Below are 11,632 nucleotides of genomic sequence, written 5' to 3' on the forward strand. Positions count from 1 at the left end.
CCACCGCTAGGAAAAGGGGAAGCAAAGAAAGTGGTTGGAATTTTTCGGGCTCAGAATCCTGAGGGTAGGTCCTGTGCAGCTAAGACTCATGCCTCTGAGCAAGGGCACTGGCCAGATGTCGCTGTGTGTCTCTGAGTTCAGAGAAAGGCCCATGCTCATGGTCCAGGTGGGTGTTGATGGGTCGGTTCTGCTGCCTCTGAAGAGTCGGGGACAAGACCAATTCTGCAAGTATTAGAAAATCTGTAGGCTTGAGTCTTGCTGGGTGTGCATTGACAGGAACAGAAAGCAAAAAGAAAAGAAATATACTCCATCTTCCTCTTCCTCTTTGAGCTTTCTAGCCTCCCTCTAATGACCCAGAGAGGTGGAGCCCACCCACCTGGTAGTCACCTGGCCAAGATGCAATGTTATGTAGGCCTGAGAGACTGTGGCTTACTGACAGCATCATCGTAAGCAATGCAATTTGATTTTGAGGATAATTACATTGCTTCTCTACTAAATATTTGGAGATGGAACAGTAAAAAAAAAAAAAAAAAAAGAGAGAGAGAGAGAGAGAAAGAGAAAAGAAATGCTTTGAGATAAAATGAAAAAACTTGAGAGAAAAGTGGCAGTAAGGGATGATTAGAGGTTGCAGCACCCACATAAATGAAGATTTTATACAAGTGAGCCCAAGTCGTGGATCCTTCCTTATGTGCCTGCCCAGGATAGCGCCCTGCTTTTCTCAAATGGACCTTTGCTCTGCATTAGACTGGATGTGGTTTGGGGATCAGGAGTGACTGGGGGTGTTGCCATTTCCATGCATATTACAAATTACTCTGAATAGAAATCTTCACCTCGCTCAGCCAGTCAAAACCATTTACTCCCATAGGCCCGGCTGATCAGGCAAATCAGAGCCCTGTCTGTAATCTTCATCATCACCACGACCATCACCACCATCACCATTGTCACCATCATTTCAACTCTTTGGAATGAGAAAAATATATTGAGCTTCAGTTTCCCTCTGTTGGGAAAGGAGATGTGAGAGCGGGTGCTGCCAGCAGCCATGTGCCCGTGCGCACAGAGCCAGCTCATCAGAAAATGAGTCCCCTCTGGGGAAAGACATGGTCAGGAGAAGAAGGGGGAGCAACTTGGTAGATTAAATCCCTTTCTCCAGGGCCCCTGAAAACCATCCTGTTCCCTTCTAGTTCCTATGATTTGGTGACTAAAAAATACATTCTACCTGCAGAATCTAGTCTGACTTTGGTTTCTCTCTTGCGAGCCAGAGCCCTCCCCTGCACAGGACACCCTCCCTGAGGACAGGAGCCTGGAGGCTTCTATTACACAGTCTATGAAACACACCTGCCCCTTTCAACACTCCTTTCATCGGCTCACACCACCCTGACCTTCTCTTTTGAAGGGAGACTAAAAACTATTTAAAGAATAACCTTAATTTCCTTCTAATTTACAGCAAAAATCCTTCACACATTCCAATACTCTAAAATTAATTTGTGAGTTATTAAAGATAAAAAGCATGGTATATTAACATCCTGCCTGAGAATTACATTCAAACTATTAGTGCCTCTCTCGCTTGTCTTCTCTCCACCTGGAATACTCTGCTCTTTCTTTCCCTCAATCTGAACTCAAGCTCTGAACTGACTTGTGAAGCACACTTAGAATCTAGATATATAAACGCCACTTCTTCCATGCAGTCTCCTGGGATTCCTTTTCTTAAGGTTGAAATTTGTCAGTCTTCTCACCTCCCGTATCTCATCATAAAAGGTGGGACGTACACCAAAAGTTAGCTAGACATTTGTACATATGACTTCTCCTTCCTATGAAACTGTAAGCTTCTGAACTGTGGGTGTGAGTGTGAGTCACTGTTAACTCCCATAATTAAATTAATGACTGTAAGCTAATAAATATATCGGTGCAGAATAGCTTTGTGCCTTTAACTTACCTATTTTTATGTGCTTTCGACATTTTCTAAGCATAGAGAGACCAGTTTTTATTTACTTTTTTTTTTGGTCTGGATTTTGTTGTTATTGTCATGCATGAATCTAAATAGAATAAAGATTATTTTTGTAATTTGAAGAAAAAGACTATATTGCTATTTTAAAAGTTGAATCTAGTATTCTTTTTCTTTCTCTGGTATCACCCTTTCCTGTCCCAGCTGTCCCCAGATTTCCACAGCTGTCTCTAAACTGTTTATGATCCCTGTTTTCCAGGTTGTTTGAAAAGCATTTGGAAACTTTTAAATAATTGACAATGGTTGTTTTTGCTCCTGGACATATTAAATATCTCCATTATCAAAGTTGTTATTTTATTATTAATTGATTAAATAACAGCATAGTGAAAGTCATGGTGTTTTTAATTACCTCTATTCCTCACAACGTTCTGCATAGTTAATTTCTTCCCCTAGCAGTTCAGTTGGCTGTTGGCTTTCACTGATTTAACAGTGTGGTTCGACTTATTCACGTCTGTCCCTTAAGAAATATGTCATGTGGTGATTTGTCATTTTCCCTATGCTCAAGTTTTGAAATATGTGCATTGTGATGCTAGAGTTCAAAAAGAGTCACCGAGCAGAGAGTAAGCCTTGTTGAACATTTAGCCTGTACATCTCTACCCGGCTTGGCTCTACTGGCATTTAAAGCTCAGGTTCAATCTTGCTGAAAATACTTATTTATTATTCAGGAAATGCTTGCCTTAAAGAAAGGACTTTCATGTTCCATTCATCTCTGAAAAGAGCAATTATTGGAACTGAGAAGACAAGCTTCTTGTATATTGATAGAAAACAAACTTTGAAGTCAAGAAGAGCCAGGTTCATTTCTTATTTCTTGTGTCCTCTTATGTTATATTGGGCAATGCAGAGAGTTAAATGAGATGATAAACGCCTATTAACAGTGTGGCTCATAGTGGATCCTTAGTAACTCATGAATTATTGTTAAATTTTATTTTAGTAATTTGACCAAATACTGTATTTTTCTTTTTATTTACACCCTCTGGTCTTTGAGTCTCAATATTTAGCATGGTTATTAGTTGACCTTTTCCAACAGAATAGTATCAATCACTATGAAAAATGTTAACTCAGAGGCTTGTTCTTTCCTGAAATGACTAAACTGTCTCCTGGGAGTCTTTAAGTGGATTTCAATCAGTCAGTACCCATTTTAAACTTTAACATTGTTTGTAAGATATGGGGTATAGAATAAAAATCAGTTCAAAACCTAAAAAGGAATTTATCATAGTTTAGTTTAATATCTAATTTTCCAAATATATTTCTTTTCATAAAAGCTTTTTAATGCTGCAAATCCTATTTTAAAAGGCCCTTTACTCTTAATCTTTCAGTATTTGTAAGCAGACCCTCCAGTTCTCTAAAAATATTTTGCTGCATTGAGATTATTTTTTTCCCCACTATTTCAAAATACATTTCATCCTATAACATTGAAACTTTTAAAACACCTGTACTGGGCTATAACTGATATACAAAAGAGACTGTACATATTTCATTAGCACAGTGTGATGAGTTTGGACATATGCAAATACCCAAGATTGCCACTACCACCAATAAGGTAATAGATACATTCAACACCATCACAAGTTTCTCTGTGTCCCTTTGGGGTGTTTTCTTTTTGGCTTTACTTAGGTATGATTGATACACAAAAGCACGACACAATTTGATGAGTTTGGCCATATGCATATGCCTGAGAAACTCTCACCATAATCAACGTACTAGACATATCCATCACCAACAAAAGGTTCATTGTGTCCCTTGGCGTGTGTCTGGTAAAAACACTTCACATGAGATCAACTCAATTAATAAATGAAGTGCACAACACAGTATTGTTAACTACAGCCATCATGCGGTAGAGCAGATGTCTAGAATGTATTCACCTTGTGAAACTGAGACTTTATATCCACTGAACAACTCCCCACTTCCCTCTTTTCTCAACTAATAGAAACAACTTTTCTAATCTCAGCTGCTTTGAGTTTGACTATATAAGTAGAATCAGGCATTATCTGTACTTCTGTAACTGGCTTATTTCACTTAGCATAATGTCCTCCAGGTTCAGCCATGCTGTCGCAAATGGCGGAATTTTCCTATTCATTAAGACAGAATAAAATTCCATTGTGTGTATATAAGGCATTTTCTTCATCTACTCATCCGCCTTCATGGACATTTAGGTTGTCCCCATATCTTGGGCATTGTGAATAATGCTTCTGTGAACAAAGGCGTGCAGCTATCTCTTTGTGATCTTATTTGCATTCTTTCGGGTATATACTCAGAAGCAGATGAATCATAACAGCAATTCCAGTTCTAACTTTTTGAGAAACCCCATCTACGCCATTTTTCACAGCGGCTATGCTAATTTACATTACACCAATAGCGCACAAGGACACCAGCTTTTCCAGGTCCTCACCAGCACCTCTGTTTTTCTAATAATAGTCAACAAGTGTGAGGTGATATTTCATTGTAGTTTTATTTTGAATTTTCCTGATGATTAGTGATCTTGAGCACCTCCTTATATATCTGTTGGCCATTTGTTGTATGTGTTCTTTGAAGAAATGTCTATTCAAGTCCTTTGACCATTTTTAATCAGGTTATTTGTTTTTTCCTATTGACTTTAGGAGTTCCTTTGATGTTTTGAATATCAGCCTTTTACTGGTTACATGGTTTGCAAAAATTTCCCCCACTCATTAAGTTATCTCTAAACTTTGTTAATTGTTTTCATTATTTTATAGAAGCTTTTCATTTTGATGTTATCCCACTTGTCAAATTTTGCTTTTGTGTCTTGTGATTTTAGTGTTATATCCTTGAAATCATTGCCAAATCCAATGTCTTGAAACTTTTCCCTACGTTTCTTCAAGGAATTTTATGTTTCAGGTTTGTTTAATTTTTAATCAGTTTTGAGTGGATTCATATATATAAGGTTAACTCAGTAGGTTAAAAGTCCAATTATATTCTTTGGCCTGTGAATGTCCTTTATACTCAATACCATTTGTTACAGACTATCCTTTCGGTGTATTCTGACCTTGTTGAATATCAGTTGACTGTTTATGTGTAGGTTTATTTCTCTGCTCTCCACTCTGTTACGTTGGTCTATACGTCTGGTTTTATGACAGTGCCACGTTATTTTCATTATAATAGCTTTGTGATATAATTTGAAATCAGGAAGAATGATGTCTCCGACTTTGTTCTTCTTTCTCAAGATTGCTTTGGATATTTGTAGTCTATTGTGCTGCCATATAAATTTTAGAATTTTTTTCTATGTTGGTAAAAAAAATTTACATTGATATTTTCATAATTATTACAATGAATCTGTAGATTCCTTTTTAGCTGTATGGACATTTTAGCAATATTATATCTTCCAATCCATGAATAAGGCATCTTGTTAAATTATTTGTGTCTTCTAAATTTCTTTCATCAATTATTTGTAGTTTTCAGTGTACAAGTACTTCACCTCTTTAGATAAGTTTATTCCTGAGTATTCTTTTGTTTCTGGTGCTATTGTAAATGGAATTGTTCTTTTAATTTCCTCTGTGGATTGTTTCTTGTAGGAGTACAGAAAAACAACTCATTTTTGTATGTTTTGTATCTTACAACTTTTCTGATTTGACCACTTGTTGTAATAGTTTTCTGGAGGGGTTTTTAGAATTTTCTGCACGTAAGATCAACTCATCTGCGGAGACAATTTTACTGTAACCTTTCCTATGTGGGTGACTTTTTCTTCTCTCACTTGCCTAATTGTTCTGGCAAGGATTTCCACTACTATGTTAAATAGAAATAGTGATATTGGCCACCTTGTCTTCTTCTGATATTAGAGGGAAAGCTTTTAGTTTTTTTGCTTTTGAGTATTTTTTTTAGCTGTAGGCTTGTCCTATATGGCCTCTATTATATTGAAGTAAATTTATTTTATACCTAATTTATTGAGAGTTTTTATGATGGTGTGTTTTCAAATACTTTTCTATGTCTATGAGAATATCATGTAAATTTAGCCTTCATTCTGTTAATGTGGTATATCATATCAACTGTTTTGCATATATTGACCAGACTGGCACTTAAGGGATAAATGCCACTTGCTTTACATGCTGTTCAATTTGGATTTTCAATATTTTGTTGAGAATTTTTGCATCTGTCTTCACCAGAAATACTAGTCTGTACTTATTCTTTTTTTTTTTTTTTGGTAGTTCGTTTGTCTGGTTTTCATATCAGGGTAATGCTGGCCACATAAAATAAACTTGGAAGTTTCCTTCTTCATTAATATTTCTGAAATAGGTTAAGAAGAATTGGTTTTAATTCTTCTTTAAATATTTGGTAGAATTCACTAATAAAGCCACCTGGTCCTGAGATTTTCTAGAGTTAAAAGTGATTTACATACCACAGAATTCTGTTTATTTAGATATTTGCCTTTACTAATGAGTTTTATCTTTTTAGTTGTTTATGTGTTGCTTTGATTTCTACTTGAAGAACTCCCTTTAAGTATTTCTTGTAAAGTAGGTCTAATGGGGCTGAACTCTCTTGGCTTTAATTTGTCTGAGAAAGCAGTCATTTCTCCTTTATTTTTGAGGGACACTTTTGTTAGGTATAGTATTCCTGGTTGGAACTTTTTTTCCTTTCAGTATTTGAAGATATCATTTCACCCTTCTGGCCTGCAAGCTTTCTGCTGATAAACCTATTCATAATCTTACAGGGACTCCCTTATTCATTATGAGTAACTTTTCTCTTGCTGATTTCAAAATTCTTTCTCTTTCATTAAATTTTGACAATGTGATTGTAATATGTCTGTGTAGACTTTTTTGAATTAGTTTTTTCTGGGATGTTTTGGGCTTCAAAAATCTGGATATCCATTTCTCTCCACAAATTTGGGATGTTTTCAACAATTATTTCTAAAAGTAAGCATTATGCGCCTTTCTTTTCTTTTCTCTTTCTGGGACTCCCATAATGTGCATATTGGTTTTGTTGTTGTTGTTGTATCCAACAATTCCCTTAGGTTTTCTTTATTCCTCTTAATTTTTTAATCTTTAAGTGGTTAATTTCAAATGACTTTGCTTTGCTAATTCTTTCTTCTGTTTCATCAAATCTGTTGAACATCTTACTCCAGTGAATTATTTAGTTCAATTATTGTGTTCTTCTGCTCCATAATTTCTGTTTGTGTCTCCTTTATTATTTCTATCTCTTTAACTTCTCAATTATTCATGAATTGGTTTCCTGATTTTACATAGTCATGTATTCCCATTCTCTATAACTCACTGAATTTCTTCAAGATAATTAGTTTGAATACTTTGGCAAGCATGTCATAGATCTCCATGTATTCACGGTAATGTTACTGGAGGTTTATTTTGTTATTGATTGTGTTTTTCCGATTCATGTTTTGGTCATGTTTTTCTGATTCTTCATGTTCCTTGTAGCTTTCCCTTGATGGCAGCATATTTGAAGAAATGGCCAGCTCTCCCCATTTTTATGGACCATTTTTTACTGAGAAAGAACTTCACCAATCAGCCTATAGATTCTGGGCCTTTGTTACTAGCTGCCCCAAGAGTCCAGTCTATGTTTCTCTTTCCAGGAACCTATAATCTCCTGTCTCTCTGGTGTCAATTTCAGTTTCTTCAGAACTCCATGTGAGTTGGGTCAGAAACTAGCCCCTCAGGCAGCATACTGAAATTCTGAGGACAATGGAACTGCACTCCACTCCTCCCAACCCCTGAGAGGAAGCCTCAGTAGCACCTTTACAATATTTAAAGCCAAGCAGCCCGCACAGAGGTGCCCTTCCCTCTTGCTGCTCCAGATATCCAAACTATGCCAGTTCTTTGTTTTCAGTGTATGATTGACAGAAGACAGCCCTCTAGGAGCACCTTGAAAGTCCAGGGAGTGCAGCGAAATTCTGAGAATGTTGAACATTGAGTCCATTATCTCCTATCACCCTCCGCTGGGAGGGCTCAGTCATTCTCAGCTTTGAGCTCTGCTGGCTTCTGAGGGGGTCTGTCACAGGTAAAATTAATTTGCTTTCTTACCCAGTTCAGGGCAACCAATCTCATTTGTGTGCTCATCTGGCATACTGCAGTTTCTTAACTGGGATCTGAACTTCTCATGAAGGGTGTTTGTTTCTTACATTGTTGTTAAATTAGTGTTGCTGTGGAAGAGTGAAGGCTGGGACTTCCAATTTTCCATCTTGCTGACATCTCTAAGACATTAAAACCTGTTTGTAGTCTGTGCATAACCACTCTTCTAGGAAAGGTGAACCAACTCCAAAGAAGAGGAGATGTATTCTGAAGTACAGAGAACCATCTTTCTAAGTTTCTTTTTCTTTTTGGATTTTATGTTGCATGGTAGGCAGCCCAAAGTTGGACGACATTTGTTGATTTGTGCAGTTGCCAGTTGCCTTTTCCTAAAGAGTAGGACCATAGACTCCCCCTTTAGGCAAATTATATTTAGGTTAGGTTATTACTGATTATAGTATTTAGGTTACTTAAAGTAAAATGAAAGAAGGTTCTAATTAAAAATTCAGTTATGAGGTTGAGCCATCAAATATCATGACATTTGCATGTAAAATTATCGACAAGAACTCAGAAATGAAATGTTAGCATAGCCTCCATCAACTTTGTTTTTCTCTCCTCTTAGTGTACTTACTGTACTAAAAATTGCCTGCTAGCTAGTCCCCTTGCCTCTAGCTTTGACCTAGTTATAGGAACATTGCCTGTAAGACTTCTCACATGCACTCTCTGAAAAACAACTCTAACAGTGTCATTTTTCTTCTACATTTTTTATTCTTACACCATCCAGTGCTTTGTGATTTCCAATAGGAGACAGGCTGTTCCTCATCATGGTCTACAATGTTTCCCCATTTCCTGGTCTCTGCTTACCTATCCATCTCTGTATTTTATTTTCATCTCCTACCACTTCATCATTGCTCTAAAAATGTAAGTCAGAGCTCTTGAATCCTCTTGCTGCTCTCTCTGCCTGGAAGCCATATCCCCTCCAAGTATGGTTTATTACTCTACCTGTTTTTGCATCTTAATTCCTGCTGTTGCACTAAAAATCATTTCAGGTCTCACTTTTTCCAGAGAGCCTTCTCTGAACCGTCCCTGCCCCCCAAGATGGACTTAGTGTCTCTCATCAATGTCTGACATAACTTAGAAACTTCTAAGACTGCGGTAAATGTTGCTTTTGTCTGTTTCCGCCCCCACCACCCTGACCAGACTCCCTGTTTTGGAAGAAAGAGAATGTTTTACATTTAAGTTTGTTTCCCTGCTCCCAGCACAATTCATATACCATAGCATTCATTTAGTAAGTGCTTGCTTAAGGACTGTGTATAGCAGAAAAATGAATAAAATTTAAAAATCTGCCTTCAAGTCCTGCTATGCCTGCTTGACAAATGGGCTACCGCAGTATCACTGCTAGCTCTTTGCTGCATTACTGACATAGTTTGCTAATTAGTCTTCCATTATTCTCCATCTGAATCCAGCCCCTTGTAGACATCACTATAGATGAATCTTCCAAAATCACAGGTAAAAGGGCACTAAGTGACCAAGGTTCTTTAGGCTGGGCTAATGTGTATAAAATTTGGTTCAGGTATTCTAAATCATAGGATAAAGCACTGATTCCTTACTTGATATCAAGGTATTTCATGATATGGCCCCACCTTCCTGAAACTATTGTCTCAGTCTCCAACTTAACATGCTTTTCCTTGGATTTTCCCTTTATCGGAAATCACTCCTTGCATCTTAACCAACCATTTTTACTGATATGCTCTCTCATAAATTGAGGTGCCAGCTGAAGATCAGTTGATTTGGACTCTGTCCCACCTGTCTCTTATATACCTTTTGTGACTAGTATGTTCCTCTCATGGTGATAGGCGAGGCGAGAGAAAATGTGAAAGCCTTCTTACAGCCTAGGGCTCAGACTGACACAATGTTAGGAACCCAAAATCCACATTTTCAAGAGGTTAAACACAGAGAAGTGTAATGATTAGGGTGCCTACTGCCACCAAATGTCATCCTGACCAAACATTAAGCAAGCGGCTCACTTGAGATGTGAATTATGAAAGAGGGAACAAGAGATCTGGGCTTCGATATGCAGGGTTATAGAAGAAGTAGATCAGGAAACTGACACCTGAGAGCAAATTTTGTTTGATTAATTAGAACGGATCTAAATTGGAAAGAAAACATTTTACTACATCGATTTGCAGAATGGGCATGAGCAACATTATTTAAAGTTCAGAAAACAGAGTCTCAACAATTTCTTGGGTTTCTGCAATTCATTTTATTCTCTAACATAGGTAATTCTCAAATTTTCTACCAACACAGTCCTGATATTCTTCTATCAAGGAAGAATGATATAATGGAGAAAGAACTGTACTTGAAGCAACCAAACCCCAAATGAAACTTTTCACTGATTACTCTTTCGGGCAGGTTGTTTCACTTCCTGGTGAACTTTATTTCCTCAGCCATAGAATGAAGATAATTATACAGGGCTGTTGTGAAGTTAAACAACTTCCTGTACGTGTAGAAGCTTCAGAAATGAGTAGAGCATTATGCAAATACAAAAGCCTCTTACGCTGTAATAAACCTGAGTGTGATATTGTCCTGCTAGTTTTATTGGCCAATAAATGCTGTGGCTTGACTACGTATAAAGAGAACGAGGGAAATGTGTTACTAACAGTTTTTAGCACCATCACCACCAAGAATCACAGCCTAGACAGATTGCTACAATCTCATAAAGAGTTATAGGGTCACGGGGATGTTAGGGTGGTCCATTTGCTGCAGTAACTCTCAAGGATGTGCTGATCGTGCATATAGTGCAAAAGGATATAGCAATTTAATTCTGGATAATTGTATAACCTAAACAGAGTATCTTTGATTTATCATCACTATCACATTATAATAATTTTCTATCTTTAAAACAACACGATGTTAAATAATGAATATTAAAACATTCTATGTGTAAGTACTATTTATAAGTATTCATAATTATAATTTTTGGTACTATTTGTTATATCTACGCATTCATTTTATAGACCCTTATACTGTTAAAAATATAATACTATAAAGACTTGAAACTGCAAACTCCTAGAAGGAAACATAAGCAGTAAAGTCTCGGACATTTCCCTTAGTAATATTATTTTTTTATATATCTCCTTGAGCAAGGGAAACAAACAAAAAAAAATAAACAAATGGGACATCAAACTAAAAGGGTTTTACACAGCAAAGGAAAGCATCAACAAAATAAAAAGGCAAATCACTGAATGGCCGAACATATTTACCAATGATATATCTGATAAGAAGTTAATACCTAAAATTTTAAAAAAACTCATACAACTCAACATCAAAAAACAAACAATCCAATTAAAAAATGGGCAAAGGTCCAGAATAGACACTTCTCCAGAGAGGACACACAGACGACCCACAGACATATGAAAAGATGCTCGATGTCACTAATCATCAGAGAAATGCAAATTAAAACCACAATGAGATATCACTTCCCACCTATCAGAAGCACTAACATCAATAAATCAACAAACAAGGGTTGGTGAGGATAAAGGAAAGGGGGCCTTCGCGCACCATTGGTGGGAATGCAGATTGGAGCAGCCATTGGGGAAAGCAGGATACAGTTTTCTCAAACAGTTAAAAATGGAACTGCCTTATGACCCAGTGATTCCACTTG

The sequence above is a fragment of the Pteronotus mesoamericanus genome, unplaced genomic scaffold, assembly GCF_021234165.1.
Source record: "Pteronotus mesoamericanus isolate MK-2021 breed Mesoamerican mustached bat unplaced genomic scaffold, CSHL_Meso_final contig_52, whole genome shotgun sequence".
Lineage (NCBI taxonomy): Eukaryota > Metazoa > Chordata > Mammalia > Chiroptera > Mormoopidae > Pteronotus > Pteronotus mesoamericanus.